We start from the raw sequence: 21,959 nt of genomic DNA, 5'->3' as shown, positions 1-21,959 counted from the left end.
GCTATGGTCTCCTTTTACCCACACATTAGTCTGAAGTTTTGCATGCCACTGCTCATTTTGATGCTTTTATTTCTTTGCTTTATTTTCCTAAAATAAGCAGCGCATTTTCTAGATTTATAAGGATATTTGCTACAAAAGAAGTAGTGCACATTAAAAGCTGATAATATTGTAATCTTATTGTCTGAGCGCACAGATGACTACTTTTTCTCCTGTCTACCCTCATTAGGAGCAGATGAACATGATGAGAGTAGTGTCAGGAAACGCACTGATGCTGATGTGGTCAGAGTATTACCACTCAAATGAAGAGATTTTTAAAGCACTAATGATTATCACTGCGCAAAAGCATCTCCACAGTGCTCCTTGGGGCAAAACAGACAGTCTTTTCTCTGTCTACACTGACAGACGGCTCGTTGGGAGTTGTGTTTGCTCAAGGATGAGATGACGGATGTAGATTCAGCTGTGGGATTCTTTTAGAGAAGAGCTGCCCAACATGAGTGCGTTCTGACTGCATATTGGTATTTTCATCTCCCCTCTCTGAAGTACAATAGCTTCGCACCAGTAATTTGAAATTGACTGTTAATTGATCCTTTCAACGATTAAATGAGCTTACAGAGCTTGATGAACCCAGTAGGTGAACTGGTGTCATTCTGAGAGACAAACCGATCAGATGACCATTGATTTGAGCTTCGTGTCTGACAAAGACAGATATACATTTTCCAAGAATAGACAGGAGACAATTTCATTTGGATGTATGTAATTTTGTAAATTGTATACTTTTAAATTGATGGGTTGTTTGTGCTTGTCTGTAATGACTGCTAGATGCTGAGCCGACACAAGAAATCATGCTTTTCTGCCTTTAGACGCCTCTAAGGAGCCGAACTCTCAGACATAAGGCTGCCTCAAACATAACAGAGAACTTCTAAGCTTTGGGAAGCTTCTTACTGCAGCATGAACATTTTTTGTTTGATGAAACGTCATTTTTCATGTTTTTACCCCTCTTACCGTCACCCCGAAGCAACATGCTTGTTAGAAATCCTTTGCTGTGTGGCCTCGGTGCAGACGAACCAAACTCAAAACCATTTACGTCTGTTGCCCTGACTCTCAGAGACATTGAGCTGCTCTGGCTCAGTCAAAATGCTGAATACTGCAAAGAAAAAGGAGAACAGAGGGGAACAAAGTGAAAAAGGGACAGATTCTCCTGCATTAAATATGCTCAGGGCTTTTCGCTGCCATTGGTAATTCATAAAGTGGCTGCTGGGGTAAAACGTAGCTGTTTCATACAGTCATTTTCTCTTGTGCAGTGCTCCTGCTCTGTTTACTGCCTTAACTGTACCCAAAGTCATTGGGAAATCACTTGCTTTGGTAGCAGGCTGCTAAAAGCATCATTTTAGTTTTGTTTGGTTCAGTAATTACTGGGACTGAGGAACATGACATGGAAAATAGACAAAGTCTGAATATTAGTACTATTAATCAAAAAAGCGAGGATTAAAGCTTGCTCAAAAAGTTGATGGGACATTTACTTTGTTTAAAACAAAGCTAAATCACAGTCTACACACTGATTTCTTACTGAACTGTTCACGTCTCCCAGAGGAAATTAGTCAATGTCTTTATTTATATAGTGCTTTTATCCAAAGTGCATTATAGTGAGCCTCTGAGGTATTTTGGGGTCCTCACAGAGGACATTTTGGACAGAAGGTACTTTGGATCGAATCATTGAGCCTTTTGTGTAGCGGAGTCGCTTCACCTGCTGTGACCCAGCCACCCCACAGTGGAGGCAGTCTCCTTGCAACCATTCAAGTTCAGCTAGAGAGTACAAATTTCATCCTCCTATCCTGCTGTGGACAGTGAACGATGAAGGATTGCATTTTCTTGCAGAAATGATAAAATGCTAATTGGATTAATTACTAAAAATTCAGAACAGAGAACAGAACATGAACAGAGAACTGACAAGTTCTCTGTTCATGTTACATTTATGCACACTCCTAGATTCAGGAGAGTTAGTCTTCTTATGATGCTAACTCTTATGTACAGGTATAATGCATATGTATTTTCTCATTACAACATAACTAGTACAACTAAAGAGTTAATAGATTTAGCCCTTTAGACATTCTGGGCATTTTTTATTGTCCAGAATTTTGGACAATAAATTCTTGGTCACTATCACACTCATGTAAATCAGGGCTGTGGCATGTTTGTAAGGACCTTAAATGCAACATGAGTGAAAGGTGAGCAGTGAGTGTAAAACACTTTGACTCTGAAAATTTGTGTTAACAACCTGAGTTGCTCCCGGCAAGAAAAGGTTGCACTGTAGTTTCATTTTATGTTTGTCCTTTGTCTTGTGTGCTTGACTCTCTCATTATTTCTCATTTTTCTCCAAGTTGACAATCTTTCAAAACTACAAGTCCAACTCCTCATTCTGTCTTCATCACAACCTCTATGTGTCTCTTTCTTTCCTGTCTCCCATGTGACTATGAATTCAATTCAGTTCTTTTGCTTCACATAACCTTTTTCCCCCACATTTTCCATTGTTTTTCTTTCTTTCCATCCTCAATTTCCCTCTATTCCTCGCTTACACATAAGAGTGTGTCACTCCATCCTCCCACACGATTGGACAGTCACACAAAGGGTTTCCAGGGATTGAGGGTGAGACCGAGCAGTGGTCCTGGGTTGTCCTGTCTGTGCAGACAGTGAATGAGCTTGTCAGATATGATGTGCACGAGCAAACAGGAGGAGTCAAGTGCATCACTGTAGGCGCGCAGCAAAGGCGAGGGAGATCCCATCTGCGCTGTCTTACAGCAGACTTCAACGTGCTTTTGTCTCTGCTGGGTCCAAAGGACTAGAATGAGGGGGGCACCAGGTGGGACTCTGACAAAGTGGTCGAACACACGTCTGCCGCTGTGCGCAGACTCTTTCAGATACTTCTCATCACATTTACAGACCGACGCTGGGTAGAGCATTCACATATAAAAACATAAGTGCATACTCTGCTAGTTGCACAGGAACATGGCTTCGCTGATGGACACAAGGAGATAACTGAGGCCTAAAACAGTTTCATACAGAATGAATCAGTCTCTATGTTTTAATCTTTTTGTTTTTTTTCTCATCACACTGCAACACTGCCTTGCTGGAAAGCCGGGGCTAAATAAACTTGTGCTCAAGCAGCTATTGTATATTCTGTGTAAGCATACATTTAGACCCTTGTTTCATGTTTATTTGGTCATACAACGAAAGGAAAACAAATTGACTTGAATGTATTTGTTGCTTCCGATGAATGTGTCATGCTGACACTGTTGAATGTTTATCGTTCCCAAGTGAGATTGTCTTTAATGGCCAAATCCGATCAAATATGTATGCTTTATAATTAATTCCTATTTTATGATGATGAATTACTTTGTACACTTATTGCCACCATATTGTACTTATTAAATCAAAACCACAGAGGTACAATTAAGGAACCGTTGTTGAAAGTGAAGGAAGCAAAGCAGATTAATATAGAAAGTCGTTTTATATTTTAATAAAGCTGGAGCTAAGAATACAGCAAAGTCTACAAAACAAAATACAAAGCAGTGGCTGGAAACTTGGGCTTGCAAAATGTTATCCAGAATGCAGGGCAGAAGAGACTGATAAGTAAGGAAGCAAATATGTAACGCAATTAAAATATGAGAAATGTGGGTATGATGCAAACAAAATGACAAAAAAAGACCAAAGTTTAAACAACATGGCCGTAAGGTCCACAGACCGTGACAGGATGTAGCTACCGATGTCTGTACCATTACCAGAGATGGCTGCTGATCCAGTATCCAGAAATGACTTTACTGGCAATCTGTCCAAAAATCTGATTTAAGATCCAAATCTAATTCATCTGCTGTCTGAATAAATCCTCAGACTGAGCAAAACCTTGTTAACTAGCCAACTGATTACTTAGATGAACAGGGAAATGTCTGACACTTTTAGAATAGAATAGAATAGAATAGAATTCAACTTTATTGTCATTGCACTGTCACAAATACAAGCAACGAGATGTACAGTAGTTTGCATCTATCCAGAAGTGCTCTACGAGATATAAATATTTATTCACAGATGTACAAGACTATGTATGCATGGACTATAAGGGGTTATAGCAAAGAGATATAGATATTGTGTATAAATATAAATATGGGAGCTATATGCACAGATTATACAGATTATACAGAATATACAGAATATACAAGAATGTTAGGGAATGATATATGTATATCTGTATTATATATGTATAATTTATGGGTTTTAAAAATGATTTTAATGATATTCGGAGGATGCCACCATTTTTTTTTCTTGCAACCAGACAGCAGAGACTCTATAGGCACCCTTCTGTCAAAATTTAATCGGGGTTTGATGGATGAGTGATTTATGACCCTAATCATTAATTGCTATTAATATCCACCCCCCCCCCCCCCCCCCCCACCCTTTCCCACCCATCCCCCACACACACCTGTTACGCCAACTGTTATTCCCACTATGTGTTTTAAAAATAGTACAAGTATGAAAAAACATTATGAGTTTTAAGAATAATACAATGAAAGTATGAAAAACAATAAGTGTTAGATAATTGAGAATAATATAATAATATAGTATATTTAAATAGAACGTTGTAGTTACCTCCGGTTTTTCTCACTAAGCCATTTGGTGTTTGTGCGTGTGTGTCCGGCTCTCTCGTGCTGACTATGAGTTTGTGACATAATACCGTACAGGCCTCACCTGTCATTTGTGTGCGGGCTAAAAAAAAAAACCCTAGGTAGGCGATTCTCTTGACCTGAGGGTCAACACAGATGGCCTGTAAGGAAACTCTATGTCTCCGGAAAACAGATTTTCAAACCGTCATCGATTATCAGCTCGGGATCTGCGCGGGAAAGGGCTCCTGCCAGCTGTCCGTGTCTTTCAGGGTGATTCTCATCAATTATTAGGTATTAGACAATCTTCCTGAATGCTGTGTATCAGGAACGGCTACAGAAAACCTAGAGTTTTAACTGTTTTACCGCTTTATTTTATGGTAGCACGATTAGTCAGTGCTGACTATGAGTTTGTGATTTCCTTCATCACTTAAATTTTAAACTCTTATAGATTTTTTTTCTGTAACACTTGCTAGTGTGAAACGTTTCAGTAAATGTTCCTCATTTGTACACGTACTTCTGAAGAACATGTGACAGACAGTAAACAGGCCTACGTGAGGCTGCTCAAATTTAACTTTTATCTTTCCGCAGTTAAAGAATTTGTCCAGACTTTTCCAGAATTTGATCCGGTATCATTGTGAGTGATTTTGTTCAGTTTTTTTTCTTGCTGTTGAATCAACGCTGATCTTCCCACTACTTCATGTTTTCTCCAAAATAGTAAATCTTGGTTTAAATACATTTGAAACTCATAGATTTTTTTTCTGTAACACTTGCTAGAGTAATACATTTCACGAAATGTTCCTCATTTGTACTCGTACTTCTTAAGAATATCTCACAGGGACTAAACAGGCCACGGTGAGGTTGCTCATATGTATCTTTCAGCTTTCCCTCCAACCATTATCTTACACACTTTAGTGTGTTCACTAGCAAAATATAGTACACCTCTAATTTTTTTAATTTTTCATTATTAAAACTTTGAAATGATCAATGTGAACCATCAGTCTGTATTAAAATAGTTAATATAATTCATATTATTTATTTAGATTTGATGTTTTAATGTGTGCCCTTGGATTTATATTGATTTATTCAATATAATATATTGATTTATTTATCAAACTGAATAGCCATTCCGTTTTTTATATAGTATTTTTTTTTCTTTTGGTGTTTGTTGCACAAATTCAAATATAGGCTGGCTATCAACCAACAATTCAATCAGTGAATTTGTGTTTTTTTTCTTAAATACTCCCTCTCACGGAGACTTACTTACATCTTCTGACAACTAGCCCCACTTATAATAACATTGACTAAGTTTGCTATTGGTACACTTTACCTAAAAATTTAAATTAAACATACTCACTACACAACCATGCTCCAAGAGTTGCTCACAAAATGGTGAATTGTTTTGTTACCTTAAAAATGATCTGCAGCTTTTGTTCCTTGATGATGTTCACTAACAGACAGTTCAACACCTCTTGTAATTGATAAGCTTATAAATGATCAATGCGAAGCATCAGTATGCGCTAAAGAAGATCATATCAGTCAGATTAAGTAAAATATCATTAAACTCAAAGCAATCAAAATTCTATTTCTCTGAAAGGTCTTTTTTTTCAGGGAGTTTAGACTGTATGAAAGGAATCAGTGAAATATACTATGAAATATTTTATCTGCTGCATCCCCATAATAAAACTTCAATTGTGAATTGAATGATTACATTGCATCTAGATACAAAAGAATCAACCGTTAATTAGTAATCATACTGACTAGCAAGATCTGATCAAACAAGAAACTTGACAACCTCAAGGGATTTCTCACATTGGAGAATAAACCGTCTGACTTTCTTTAGCCACTAAATTTAACCTTACCAAAGTTTTGCCTTGGAGCAAACAGGTACTGAGTTTGAAGCGGATCAGACGCCTTCAGCCATCTGCTAAAGCTAGACTCCGGCCTTCCTCACTGTAAAATAAAACATTAGACTTAAAAAAAAGTTCAAGCGAACATCACTTAATTATCATCGACTTGTTGTTTGTACTCATCTTAAACAAGTGGCAGGAACATTTGGATATATAAAAAAAAAGCTTTATAAGTTAATCTATTTAAGTTGAGTCCGTGCAACAAGTAAAATAAAAAGTGAACTATTTGAAAGTAGTGAGGATTTAGGGTGGTAAAAGTTGAACATTTTAACATGCCCAGACACTACACCATTTCTGCTCAAGCAAACCAAAAGGTTTTGAACAGAACAACCATGTCAAATAATGAGACCGTGAATCTTTAATCTATGTAGCAAATATATTGCTGCTGCTGCTGTAAGCAGAAAATAAAAGAAGTTTTACGGAGAATAATATTTCGGATGAGTTTAAGAATATTGTTTGCCAAAATCACACGGTGTAACTACACTTGTCTTTTATATGTTGCAGTAATTGAATCTTTTTGAGGCAATTGGTTGCATAAATTAAAGTAAATACAACCTATTTTCCTGCTCCACATACTTAGCTAACAATGTGCCAGTTAGCTTCCCAGTCTGAACTTCTGGGCAATGTCTTGATTCAGTCAAATTTTCTATCTTGTATCTCCTGAACTCCGATATTCTACTACATCTGTGATTGTTTTGCTTGCTGGTCTTCATCGTGCTCTGAATGCAGTATCGGGTTTCTCTTACTTTAACCCGCCCAACTTGCACCTGATTGGCATGTTAGCCTTTTGATTCCCTCTCAGTGAGGCGGTGCTTCACAAAGCAAACTGTTTGTCAAACTGTTGATCTGCCTCATGGCTGTTTTAGAAGATATGGTGACTGAGTTTTAGACAGTACTAGCCAGCTCATGCAGCTTGTTTTTACTAGATGTCAGTCCTAAAAGTACATATCTTTAAAATATGAATAAATACGTACAATTCCATAATTATTCGATCCAACGGTTGTAGAAGTTTTGTAATAATGCAATTCAGGTATTTTACATTTTCTGGACTAAAGGAAGATTTCAGTTCAACACCTGTGGTTTCTTAATGTAAGAGTTTCTGCTACTGGACAAGAAACAGGGTTAAAAGAGGATTTAGAAAGCAAAATACAAAGATGATAGTTGTTTTTACCGAGAGCAAGGCTGTGACTAGTTATCAGGACAGCATGAAAACTGTTCAATTTCTTAATCTTTAGGAAATATTTTTGGACATAGCCATCCGCAGGAGCAAGATGAAGCAAGAACATCACAACATCGGATGTATTTTTTCATCCTTCTATCCGTGATTTAAAACTATTTTTATTTTTGTGTCATCTTAAAGATGGAAAGAGTCAATTATCTTTTCACCCATGGAAAAGTGTCATGTGTTTATTATGAGTAGGATTAACCAAGCTGAAGGAAAATAAAGAAAAAGGATAAATAAATATTCATTGATACAGAACCGAATCAGCAAATATGAACTTATGAAACTATTGAAACCTTCAAGAATTTTATGTTGTGTAAGATATTTAAGAAAATAATAATGAATCTGCGTTCATAAATTTCTTTATTTGGTCGTTATCTGTAAAATACGTTTACCTTTTGTTTTGTTGAACACCAGACATCTCATCTCTTTCCCACAGTTTTTCACTTAGTTCCACTACTGCTGTGGATTTTATAGTCAATGTTTAAAGCCAGCGCAGAGTCTGAAGCGATGGAGGAAATTTACGTCAATATGGAACCTGTTGGACAAACTGCATCTAATCACACAGGTAAGAACAAAGTTACAGAGAAATTTAGTATGTATTGAATTCAATTTAGCTAAGGTTGAGGTTTTTGTTAAGGTTGGAGCAGCTCCAAAGAGAGGCTCTGCCTCCGTGCGGCTGTCTGTTTGGGAATCCTGAATGTTTTACTTTTGGCTGAACTCATTGCCCTCAGTGTACACAGTGAGTCTTGTTCTAGTTATCTTAAAGATGTAAAAAGAGTAGATTTTACGTTTCTGTTATATAAAAAATGTCATTGTTCCCCTTCTAAAATCAAACTGACCAAATAGCAAGGGTTTAAAAAAGAATAAAGCTTGGTGACTCAAAAGTTTTGCAGAGAGGTGAAACATTACACTAAGTTACATGAGTTTGATTCATTTTCAGCAATGGTTGCATTTGCAGCCATTTAGGTTAGCGTGTCTTTAATATCTTCTCTTTTTCAAACTATTTACCCAACGATTCATTGTTCAGTGTTACCTCAGTTTAAATTCTACAGGCATAACCAAAATCATGAAACTATTTTGTAAGTCTTAAGTGAAAATACGGTGTTGCCACTTCTTTTTTTGCAAACATGATTGTTAATTTTATTTTTTTTTCAGCTCATGACATGACAGCAGATTTTTCTGACATCAGCAACATTCTGACCGAGCAGAACAGCAACAGCGAGTTTCCCTCCATGAATGCTAACTTCACTGAAACGGCTCCACGAGCTGAAGACACTTTAAGGTTTGTCAAAACTTTAAAAAATTTGGATCTCGTTAAAAATTGAATTCTACTCTGAATTGTAGAGTATAACTAATAACTTTCCTTTTTGGTCTAAATGAATATAATGTAAATGAACAACTTTTATTTTAATTTATTAAGTGCTCTATCATTTGCGTGTGCTGAAAAACAATGTAAAACAAACTAAACTTTGTTTGTTTTCTCCTTAAAGGGAAATTGTGTCCTACAGAACGGACAAACATCAGTTGTTCCTGTTCATCCAGGGGCTGCGGAAGAAGAGAAGAGCAGATCCACTAGTGATGGATGATTAGGATCTGTGTTCACTGTGATATTATTCACCAACAATAATGTAGCTTACGGTGTTACGTAAAACCCTAAAGATAAAATGTTCACTTCCAACTGTTGTGACCTGCATCTAATAACACAACAATTTTATCGCTTGTACTCTGTGTTTTTCTTTCTTGTTAAAACTCTGACATGATAAACAAATGTTTTTTTTTGTTTGTTTGTTGTTTTTTTTTTTTTGTATTTTTGCGGAGAATCGGTTGATGCGTTCTGATTGTGTATTAATGTGACTTTTACTACGAAACTTTATGGAGTTCCAGTTGTGTCCGGTAATAGCGGATTAAGTACTATCTTGGTAAAATTATATTTCCAATTATTTACTATCATTTGTAATAAAGTGATGCCAACACCACGGATTCAACAGTGAGGAGTTTGTTCAAGTCATCTTAAAGATGGAAAGAGTCAATGTTGTGCTGATTCTGAGTAACTGAATGATTAACTGAATGACTTTTCATTCATTTCAGAGTTCAATCAGCGAGGTTATTCATTTTGTGGTGGTCCTAGTCTAAGAAAGAAAGAAACAAGAAAGAAAGCAGCAAATGTACATGTTGGTTCCACCGGCTTCCCCTGAAAATATGGATAAATTCAGTCATTGTAGGGTTAAAGTAATTTGAAGAGGGAGAAGCGTATAAACAAGTCAAGTCAATGACGAGTCAATGACATGATGCATTCTGCATTTTTAACTCGGTTAACTTTTTGTTTTTTTTACTGACTTTAATACATTTAAATTGCTACGTTGTTTGATAAGTAGAATGGAAATGACTTTTTTTGTAAATGGTCTTGTAAATTAGCGTTTTAAAAATCAACTGAATTGAATTAAGAAATTTGACCATCGGATTGGACTGAAGAGAAATGATGAGCAATGTTTTATGGGTGGATGAAAGCAAAGATTGGTATTTTTGTAACATCAAAAGTTCATTTTTGAGGCAAAACTAAGAAATTTATAAAAATTTCAAATTGCATTTTCCTACATACCGTTGCCTGGTGTTTTAGCAGGTAAAGGTTGTCAAAAACCATGATCTTAAATTTTATTTACAAAGATATAAGTCCTAATATTCTGTACCACATCATTCACAGGTTACAAATACTAAAAAAGTCAAGCATCAGAATCACTAAAAACTCATGACAAAAAAAAAACTTGTGATAACAACCTTGCTCCTGAATTTGGGTCAGGAAAATAAAGCTAGAGAAGCAAACTCTTTCACAATTTAGATTTACAGATTCACAGGAAAAGCTACGTTTTCAACAACTATATAGATTTAGAATAACGGAGAACAAATTTTAGGCATAACTATTGTATTTTACCTGCCTCAGGGGTTTTGTTGGATCATTTTGTGTAGCATGATTTAGTAGTAGCATCATGTAGTACGATAGTGACAGTGCAACATCAGTGTTTACAATAAGTTTCGTATCTTTAATGGCAGGAAACATCATTTTTTACATCAGTGGGATGTTAAAAGTCTTGTATGTAAACATCTTATGGGGAAGTTTTTATTGTTTATTTATTGTTTCCTTAAAACTGTTTAAAGAGTGTTGATTTCATCCAAAATTTTAAGAGATTATAAAGGATTTAAAGTTAAAAACAAAACTCAAATGAAAATGTACTACATGGCATGCATTTGAAGCTTTGACCCAACACAGGGCAGGCTGTACACTGTGATGGAGATATTTGTCTCTTTAAAGATCTGTTCCAGGAACTTTGGCACCTTTGACCACTGCAGCTGGTCCAGGCCACAGCCAATTCTGAGGGAGGAGATACGAGACAAGCAAATTGATTAATTATTCCCAATAAAGAAGAAGATTTAAGGGTATTTATTATAGTCATTTATCCACAATAGTTCCTACAAACCGAGGTATTGATATCCTATTGACACCATTTTCTAAGCAGTGAGATTTCATGTCTTCCAGACTCTGTCTTAGGTTGACATACGTGGGTTTCTGGCTGGCTTTTTTCTTTGTGATCTGAGACACATAATAGGAAAGATACAGTTACCAGATTGAATAATGAAACAACTTTTGGTCCTATGCAGTATAATTGATTGTGGTATATTTGCCAGATAGTAGATGAAACGTTGATCATGTGTCAGGACAGCACACTGCCCCGGCAGCTTCTCTATTAGGACATACAAAAAAATACAAAACAGGATATGATTTAGCACTTGCTGCTGAAATCATACATTTGAATGAACTGCAAAAACATAAAACATTTTTTTCAAAAACAAAGACTTTAGTAACTAGTCTGACTCACTCTGCTCCTTTAACTCTGAGACTCGACCAAACTTCTTCTTGAACATCGCCGCTATGCCTGCTCCCATGCGACAGTCTTCACTGATGCAGTGGGCCAAGGATTCATCGTGTGGACAGGAGAACAAATCTCCGGTGACATACTTTAATATCCAGTTGGTTGATTGATAGAGTTTCTCAGTTTTGCACATGTTCATAATTTCTTCAAACGCGACTTGGAGAAAACTATAACCACAAAGTACCAAGTTGGTAACGGCGCTTACTACAGCCTTGCTTATCCCCTCACCATCTATCCCCACACTAGGCTGTGTCTCATTGTTCCTGAAAGCACCACCCACTTTGCAGAATTTTTTTTCCAAATTTGTCCGGGGGTTGTTAGTCCCAGTAAACTATAATAAGCTGGATTTTCTGTTTGCCTCAAAAATGAACTTTTGATGTTACAAAAATACCAATCTTTGCTTTCATCCACCCATAAAACATTGCTCATCATTTCTCTTCAGTCCAATCCGATGGTCAAATTTCTTAATTCAATTCAGTTGATTTTTAAAACGCTAATTTACAAGACCATTTACAAAAAAAGTCATTTCCATTCTACTTATCAAACAACGTAGCAATTTAAATGTATTAAAGTCAGTAAAAAAAACAAAAAGTTAACCGAGTTAAAAATGCAGAATGCATCATGTCATTGACTCGTCATTGACTTGACTTGTTTATACGCTTCTCCCTCTTCAAATTACTTTAACCCTACAATGACTGAATTTATCCATATTTTCAGGGGAAGCCGGTGGAACCAACATGTACATTTGCTGCTTTCTTTCTTGTTTCTTTCTTTCTTAGACTAGGACCACCACAAAATGAATAACCTCGCTGATTGAACTCTGAAATGAATGAAAAGTCATTCAGTTAATCATTCAGTTACTCAGAATCAGCACAACATTGACTCTTTCCATCTTTAAGATGACTTGAACAAACTCCTCACTGTTGAATCCGTGGTGTTGGCATCACTTTATTACAAATGATAGTAAATAATTGGAAATATAATTTTACCAAGATAGTACTTAATCCGCTATTACCGGACACAACTGGAACTCCATAAAGTTTCGTAGTAAAAGTCACATTAATACACAATCAGAACGCATCAACCGATTCTCCGCAAAAATACAAAAAAAAAAAAACAACAAACAAACAAAAAAAAACATTTGTTTATCATGTCAGAGTTTTAACAAGAAAGAAAAACACAGAGTACAAGCGATAAAATTGTTGTGTTATTAGATGCAGGTCACAACAGTTGGAAGTGAACATTTTATCTTTAGGGTTTTATGTAACAACGTAAGCTACATTATTGTTGGTGAATAATATCACAGTGAACACAGATCCTAATCATCCATCACTAGTGGATCTGCTCTTCTCTTCTTCCGCAGCCCCTGGATGAACAGGAACAACTGATGTTTGTCCGTTCTGTAGGACACAATTTCCCTTTAAGGAGAAAACAAACAAAGTTTAGTTTGTTTTACATTGTTTTTCAGCACACGCAAATGATAGAGCACTTAATAAATTAAAATAAAAGTTGTTCATTTACATTATATTCATTTAGACCAAAAAGGAAAGTTATTAGTTATACTCTACAATTCAGAGTAGAATTCAATTTTTAACGAGATCCAAATTTTTTAAAGTTTTGACAAACCTTAAAGTGTCTTCAGCTCGTGGAGCCGTTTCAGTGAAGTTAGCATTCATGGAGGGAAACTCGCTGTTGCTGTTCTGCTCGGTCAGAATGTTGCTGATGTCAGAAAAATCTGCTGTCATGTCATGAGCTGAAAAAAAAATAAAATTAACAATCATGTTTGCAAAAAAAGAAGTGGCAACACCGTATTTTCACTTAAGACTTACAAAATAGTTTCATGATTTTGGTTATGCCTGTAGAATTTAAACTGAGGTAACACTGAACAATGAATCGTTGGGTAAATAGTTTGAAAAAGAGAAGATATTAAAGACACGCTAACCTAAATGGCTGCAAATGCAACCATTGCTGAAAATGAATCAAACTCATGTAACTTAGTGTAATGTTTCACCTCTCTGCAAAACTTTTGAGTCACCAAGCTTTATTCTTTTTTAAACCCTTGCTATTTGGTCAGTTTGATTTTAGAAGGGGAACAATGACATTTTTTATATAACAGAAACGTAAAATCTACTCTTTTTACATCTTTAAGATAACTAGAACAAGACTCACTGTGTACACTGAGGGCAATGAGTTCAGCCAAAAGTAAAACATTCAGGATTCCCAAACAGACAGCCGCACGGAGGCAGAGCCTCTCTTTGGAGCTGCTCCAACCTTAACAAAAACCTCAACCTTAGCTAAATTGAATTCAATACATACTAAATTTCTCTGTAACTTTGTTCTTACCTGTGTGATTAGATGCAGTTTGTCCAACAGGTTCCATATTGACGTAAATTTCCTCCATCGCTTCAGACTCTGCGCTGGCTTTAAACATTGACTATAAAATCCACAGCAGTAGTGGAACTAAGTGAAAAACTGTGGGAAAGAGATGAGATGTCTGGTGTTCAACAAAACAAAAGGTAAACGTATTTTACAGATAACGACCAAATAAAGAAATTTATGAACGCAGATTCATTATTATTTTCTTAAATATCTTACACAACATAAAATTCTTGAAGGTTTCAATAGTTTCATAAGTTCATATTTGCTGATTCGGTTCTGTATCAATGAATATTTATTTATCCTTTTTCTTTATTTTCCTTCAGCTTGGTTAATCCTACTCATAATAAACACATGACACTTTTCCATGGGTGAAAAGATAATTGACTCTTTCCATCTTTAAGATGACACAAAAATAAAAATAGTTTTAAATCACGGATAGAAGGATGAAAAAATACATCCGATGTTGTGATGTTCTTGCTTCATCTTGCTCCTGCGGATGGCTATGTCCAAAAATATTTCCTAAAGATTAAGAAATTGAACAGTTTTCATGCTGTCCTGATAACTAGTCACAGCCTTGCTCTCGGTAAAAACAACTATCATCTTTGTATTTTGCTTTCTAAATCCTCTTTTAACCCTGTTTCTTGTCCAGTAGCAGAAACTCTTACATTAAGAAACCACAGGTGTTGAACTGAAATCTTCCTTTAGTCCAGAAAATGTAAAATACCTGAATTGCATTATTACAAAACTTCTACAACCGTTGGATCGAATAATTATGGAATTGTACGTATTTATTCATATTTTAAAGATATGTACTTTTAGGACTGGCATCTAGTAAAAACAAGCTGCATGAGCTGGCTAGTACTGTCTAAAACTCAGTCACCATATCTTCTAAAACAGCCATGAGGCAGATCAACAGTTTGACAAACAGTTTGCTTTGTGAAGCACCGCCTCACTGAGAGGGAATCAAAAGGCTAACATGCCAATCAGGTGCAAGTTGGGCGGGTTAAAGTAAGAGAAACCCGATACTGCATTCAGAGCACGATGAAGACCAGCAAGCAAAACAATCACAGATGTAGTAGAATATCGGAGTTCAGGAGATACAAGATAGAAAATTTGACTGAATCAAGACATTGCCCAGAAGTTCAGACTGGGAAGCTAACTGGCACATTGTTAGCTAAGTATGTGGAGCAGGAAAATAGGTTGTATTTACTTTAATTTATGCAACCAATTGCCTCAAAAAGATTCAATTACTGCAACATATAAAAGACAAGTGTAGTTACACCGTGTGATTTTGGCAAACAATATTCTTAAACTCATCCGAAATATTATTCTCCGTAAAACTTCTTTTATTTTCTGCTTACAGCAGCAGCAGCAATATATTTGCTACATAGATTAAAGATTCACGGTCTCATTATTTGACATGGTTGTTCTGTTCAAAACCTTTTGGTTTGCTTGAGCAGAAATGGTGTAGTGTCTGGGCATGTTAAAATGTTCAACTTTTACCACCCTAAATCCTCACTACTTTCAAATAGTTCACTTTTTATTTTACTTGTTGCACGGACTCAACTTAAATAGATTAACTTATAAAGCTTTTTTTTTATATATCCAAATGTTCCTGCCACTTGTTTAAGATGAGTACAAACAACAAGTCGATGATAATTAAGTGATGTTCGCTTGAACTTTTTTTTAAGTCTAATGTTTTATTTTACAGTGAGGAAGGCCGGAGTCTAGCTTTAGCAGATGGCTGAAGGCGTCTGATCCGCTTCAAACTCAGTACCTGTTTGCTCCAAGGCAAAACTTTGGTAAGGTTAAATTTAGTGGCTAAAGAAAGTCAGACGGTTTATTCTCCAATGTGAGAAATCCCTTGAGGTTGTCAAGTTTCTTGTTTGATCAGATCTTGCTAGTCAGTATGATTACTAATTAACGGTTGATTCTTTTGTATCTAGATGCAATGTAATCATTCAATTCACAATTGAAGTTTTATTATGGGGATGCAGCAGATAAAATATTTCATAGTATATTTCACTGATTCCTTTCATACAGTCTAAACTCCCTGAAAAAAAAGACCTTTCAGAGAAATAGAATTTTGATTGCTTTGAGTTTAATGATATTTTACTTAATCTGACTGATATGATCTTCTTTAGCGCATACTGATGCTTCGCATTGATCATTTATAAGCTTATCAATTACAAGAGGTGTTGAACTGTCTGTTAGTGAACATCATCAAGGAACAAAAGCTGCAGATCATTTTTAAGGTAACAAAACAATTCACCATTTTGTGAGCAACTCTTGGAGCATGGTTGTGTAGTGAGTATGTTTAATTTAAATTTTTAGGTAAAGTGTACCAATAGCAAACTTAGTCAATGTTATTATAAGTGGGGCTAGTTGTCAGAAGATGTAAGTAAGTCTCCGTGAGAGGGAGTATTTAAGAAAAAAAACACAAATTCACTGATTGAATTGTTGGTTGATAGCCAGCCTATATTTGAATTTGTGCAACAAACACCAAAAGAAAAAAAAATACTATATAAAAAACGGAATGGCTATTCAGTTTGATAAATAAATCAATATATTATATTGAATAAATCAATATAAATCCAAGGGCACACATTAAAACATCAAATCTAAATAAATAATATGAATTATATTAACTATTTTAATACAGACTGATGGTTCACATTGATCATTTCAAAGTTTTAATAATGAAAAATTAAAAAAATTAGAGGTGTACTATATTTTGCTAGTGAACACACTAAAGTGTGTAAGATAATGGTTGGAGGGAAAGCTGAAAGATACATATGAGCAACCTCACCGTGGCCTGTTTAGTCCCTGTGAGATATTCTTAAGAAGTACGAGTACAAATGAGGAACATTTCGTGAAATGTATTACTCTAGCAAGTGTTACAGAAAAAAAATCTATGAGTTTCAAATGTATTTAAACCAAGATTTACTATTTTGGAGAAAACATGAAGTAGTGGGAAGATCAGCGTTGATTCAACAGCAAGAAAAAAAACTGAACAAAATCACTCACAATGATACCGGATCAAATTCTGGAAAAGTCTGGACAAATTCTTTAACTGCGGAAAGATAAAAGTTAAATTTGAGCAGCCTCACGTAGGCCTGTTTACTGTCTGTCACATGTTCTTCAGAAGTACGTGTACAAATGAGGAACATTTACTGAAACGTTTCACACTAGCAAGTGTTACAGAAAAAAAATCTATAAGAGTTTAAAATTTAAGTGATGAAGGAAATCACAAACTCATAGTCAGCACTGACTAATCGTGCTACCATAAAATAAAGCGGTAAAACAGTTAAAACTCTAGGTTTTCTGTAGCCGTTCCTGATACACAGCATTCAGGAAGATTGTCTAATACCTAATAATTGATGAGAATCACCCTGAAAGACACGGACAGCTGGCAGGAGCCCTTTCCCGCGCAGATCCCGAGCTGATAATCGATGACGGTTTGAAAATCTGTTTTCCGGAGACATAGAGTTTCCTTACAGGCCATCTGTGTTGACCCTCAGGTCAAGAGAATCGCCTACCTAGGGTTTTTTTTTTTAGCCCGCACACAAATGACAGGTGAGGCCTGTACGGTATTATGTCACAAACTCATAGTCAGCACGAGAGAGCCGGACACACACGCACAAACACCAAATGGCTTAGTGAGAAAAACCGGAGGTAACTACAACGTTCTATTTAAATATACTATATTATTATATTATTCTCAATTATCTAACACTTATTGTTTTTCATACTTTCATTGTATTATTCTTAAAACTCATAATGTTTTTTCATACTTGTACTATTTTTAAAACACATAGTGGGAATAACAGTTGGCGTAACAGGTGTGTGTGGGGGATGGGTGGGAAAGGGTGGGGGGGGGGGGGGGGGGGTGGATATTAATAGCAATTAATGATTAGGGTCATAAATCACTCATCCATCAAACCCCGATTAAATTTTGACAGAAGGGTGCCTATAGAGTCTCTCTGACAGCATTATGAGCTGGAATGTATTGAGATGTTTGTGGGCCCATTTTCTTTGCTTCAACAGCTCCCAAAAATATGTACTTTGTGTACAATTTCTTTTTCGATGGGTTCTTAAAATTGTTTTCAGTGGTCTCTTCTAAACCAGGTCAGTTTTTATTTTTGGGATTCTAGTGCTGCTGCATCACGGTGCTTTATGCAGTTATTCTCATGTTTCTCTTTGCCTTTACCTCAGCAAATTTAGTTGGGGAAAACAAGGTTTGCTATAGTATTCTTACAAGAAATGAGCAGTTTTTTTTTCTTTTGTGACCGTGTTCTGTCACCTATGTTTGAACAAAATAAGGGGCATGGATATCGAGTGCACCATATGTTTCTGTGCCCCCTCCAACCTTTAATCCATGCCTCTGCTAGATTATCTGGTTGCCCTCCCTGGCAGCATGGAGGGGGCTGGGGAAACTTGGTCCAGTATGCTGCACTTTGCCAGTATGAGTACTGTAGTCCTAGTGTACTCATTATGCACATCCATTCAGCCCAGTAAACTGCAGTGCCAGAATATGACAAGCCAAATTCATCATTAGGACCACATAAAAAAATACCAGCAACCCACCCAGCCATACAACACGACACACTCAAAGGTCCTCATCAATCCCTCGCTTATGTAGTAATATCTCCAGGATTTTGCACAGACTTAACTGATAGTGCCAGATAGTTGTATTGTCAGTGATCCTAATTTGTGCTCTGAGTATGCATGTTCTATTTGCTCAGTAAAGCCTTTTAGGTACATCCTCCAATATGCCAGATATTGGAGGAGCTTTAAATGAGCATAATGCAGTAAAATGAACCTTGTCCTTCAGGACATTGTCAGTGACAGATGGAGTAACAAAACATATAACATATATAACAAGAAGATACTGATTCTTTTATGGACACCCTAAAACTCTCTATAAAAACGGAAGCTGCCATGTTACTCAACTATGAAGCCAACATAAAAAGGTTCATTTGTAAAAAGCTGCTTTAGACAAAATACGATCACTGCTTTTATTTTAAGCACAAGTTGACACTCATGTAGTCAACTACAATTAACTACATAAAGAGTCTAGAAAAAGTTTAGATTTTATGTGCAACTCAAATTGCACAGTTAAACCTAAAATCTACTCTTAGGCTGTTTTTGAAGTTTAGAAAAGTTTCCAATAAATGTTTGTTCTGTTACATTTTGCCATACACTATTAAATCAATTGAGTTTGCAACCTCTTATCTCCTGCTATTTCTGTTTAGCAAACAGCATTCGCAGTGTGTGACAACTAGGAGTATCTCTGCTTTGAGGCAGATTTGATGTTACTATTGATGCACTCAACAATCTGATTCACTAGAGCTTCATAAGTAGCCAATTTAGTTCAACTAACCAATCACACACAAATCAGTCCAATGCAGTATGATTTGATGTAGCCGAATAAGACACAGTTTAATATGAGCTGTGGGATGTTCCTTTTCACACATACCGTCGAGGTCCACAAGACACAAAGTGTGAAACTCATCCCTACTGTTTACAACAGTATAATAAACACAGAGACCATGGGAGAGAGAAGGCGGGTGCAAAGTTTGCCAGCGTGGTTGAGACAAGAAGGAGTGGAAGACAAGAGGCTAAGAACAAATGATGTGATTTTCGCCATGCAACTGTGACAATGAACCGATTTCAGTACTGACCATGCTGAGTTCCTTACTCAATAAACCTATGGAGAAACATTTGTTTACAGATTTTAAACAAAAAAATATTACTGCACTTATGGGTTGAGGTTCACTGGATGCAAATATTTGTCTCATTGTTAAAATAACTGCGACAAAACCAGAACTTACACATTGCCATACAAGCAAACAATTCTGCTCCAACACAAGAATGATAACAGGAGAAGAGTCTTACAATAGTTCCTAACTCTCCAACATATATTATGTCTTTCATCAGACTGGATAAGATGTTGTTCATACAAACATTTAAACACACAGCATCCATCCTCCAAAAATCTTATGGCTACAATGATGCTCTTGGATCGTACGGGTGTGATACTTAGTTAATGAAGCCAAAAACAGTGAGCATAAAGTCACAGTGTGTGACACCTAATGATATATATATCATATAGCCACATTTGATTTCTGGTTTTAAAGCGTACATTGGTTGAGATGAATAGAAGCTGTAAAAAACATAACGTTTTCTTTATGAAAAGGAACGCCTTCAGGTTTTTCCTAGTTGTAGAGAATACTTGACACACTTGTAGGGGATTGAAGCAACTTTAGTAAAATTGTATCTGAGTTTCAAAGGATTAAAGCGATGGCACTCATCTGTTATTTCCAAGTCGGCACACAGTGTTCACCCGACTGACTTTTGTCTTCTTCTATGTGATATAATCCCAGGAATTATTCTAGTAATATCCAGATTTAACAGTAATTCCTGGAAAAAACAAACTTGTATTTTTTCTGCTCATTAACATTAGGTCCCTGGAAGTACTTATTCTCCTCAATCACAACTTAAACTAACATACAGGTGTAACCAGCTGACTGTGGCAGGCCACTTTACTTGATGTAAACCTGTTAATGTGTCTGATTCACTTTTCTCTTAAAAACTCCTTCAGCTTTTTTTTCCAAGCCCGGCTACATTGTTTGCATTTTGTTGCCACTAATTCTGCAGCTCCAACATCACTTGGCATCATGGGGGAGATGTTCTCCTCATAATACAGCAAAGAGGCTTTTCGTCACCTAAGGGCTAATTGTGTCTCATTAGATATTTTACTGATCTTTTCCTGTCAGAGTTGCTCAGAAAGGCAAAGCCCTCCTAATCTCCTTATATATGAACAGAGATTACAGCAGTTTGCATTGCAAGGTATCTGGAAACATGTTTGCAATTAAGATAAAGAGATGAGAAGAAGAGAGCATTAATGGGACACAAAACAGGATGCAATTCTTGCATGCACTGTTATCAGTCAGTTTGTCAGTAAAACCACAGTATGTGATTGTACTTTGACACAAACATTTTACTGACACCTTTTCATCTGGATTTAGGTATTTGTTCCTGTCTTCCTGCTTTTTAAGCAACTAACTAAACACCATGACTTCATTTAAGACTAAGAGTTCATAAACCTTTGATATAATTCATTTTCATGTGTTTTTTTTTATGTGGCTCATACCTTGTTATTACCACTTTCTGCTTCCCCTTCTCTTTACTGTGGCTGCGGCAGTAAAACAAGCCTTCCTTGTTTCCACTGTGACCAATAAGGCCGTGACGTACTTGCCTTCGCTGATGAACTGTGGCGGCTTATCCATACCCAACATGTCTGCCAAGGGATGATTTCTGAATATGGAACAATGTGTAACCTATTGAACACAGGCACAAATCTTTTGCTAAGATGGGCCTTGCTACAGATTATATTTGCCACGTGCTTTGTGACCCTGCTTTATAGATTATGGATAGCTTTGGCTTTATTTGATCAGTTTAGCAGCAAATGAGGATGACCTCACTCATGAACCGGCGAGCATACAGAATGTCATATTTCAGAAGTGCTTTGCTTTTTTTTTTTTTGCAACCCATGTAAAACCTCCATATGTTTTTGAGTTGATATATTTTCCCAGGCTTTGTTTAAAAATAGAGAATGAAATGAATCAGTACTTATTCAGATTACTGAACTTTTTTATGTATTATTTCTCAAGAGACATGCGGGAAAAAATAAGTCAGTTTACTTAACAGGCATGCCTCAGTAGATTTATGTCCACTGCCAGATAAAACCAAGGTGTATAATTGGGGTTAAAGGAGGACACAGATAAACAAATCCTTGACCTCTTTCATCAAACAGACAGCTCAGAGGAAGTGAGTGTAATGATGTAGATGTAGCTTCAGGTCTGTA

General features: G+C 36.3%; 1 protein-coding gene and 1 long non-coding RNA gene across 6 annotated transcripts in view; one reads left to right on the top strand and one right to left on the bottom strand.

Annotated features, from left to right (window-relative positions):
- The window catches only part of LOC116707692 (serine-rich adhesin for platelets), a 149,925-nt gene that overhangs the window by 31,918 nt on the left and 96,048 nt on the right, over positions 1–21,959 (top strand). The gene's annotated exons all lie outside the window — the stretch shown is intronic.
- LOC116707697 (uncharacterized) lies at positions 10,305–12,149 on the bottom strand. 2 transcript variants are annotated; one of them, XR_004336555.1, is made up of 3 exons: positions 11,657–12,149; positions 11,258–11,521; positions 10,305–11,151 (listed from the first exon to the last, which is right to left on the bottom strand). It is a non-coding gene; the product is annotated as an uncharacterized LOC116707697 (long non-coding RNA). The 2 variants fall into 2 exon arrangements; XR_004336554.1 differs by having other exon boundaries at positions 11,258–12,149.

Source organism: Xiphophorus hellerii, chromosome 18, assembly GCF_003331165.1.
Source record: "Xiphophorus hellerii strain 12219 chromosome 18, Xiphophorus_hellerii-4.1, whole genome shotgun sequence".
In the NCBI taxonomy this organism is placed as follows: domain Eukaryota; kingdom Metazoa; phylum Chordata; class Actinopteri; order Cyprinodontiformes; family Poeciliidae; genus Xiphophorus; species Xiphophorus hellerii.
This window is presented reverse-complemented; position numbering and strand designations above follow the sequence as displayed.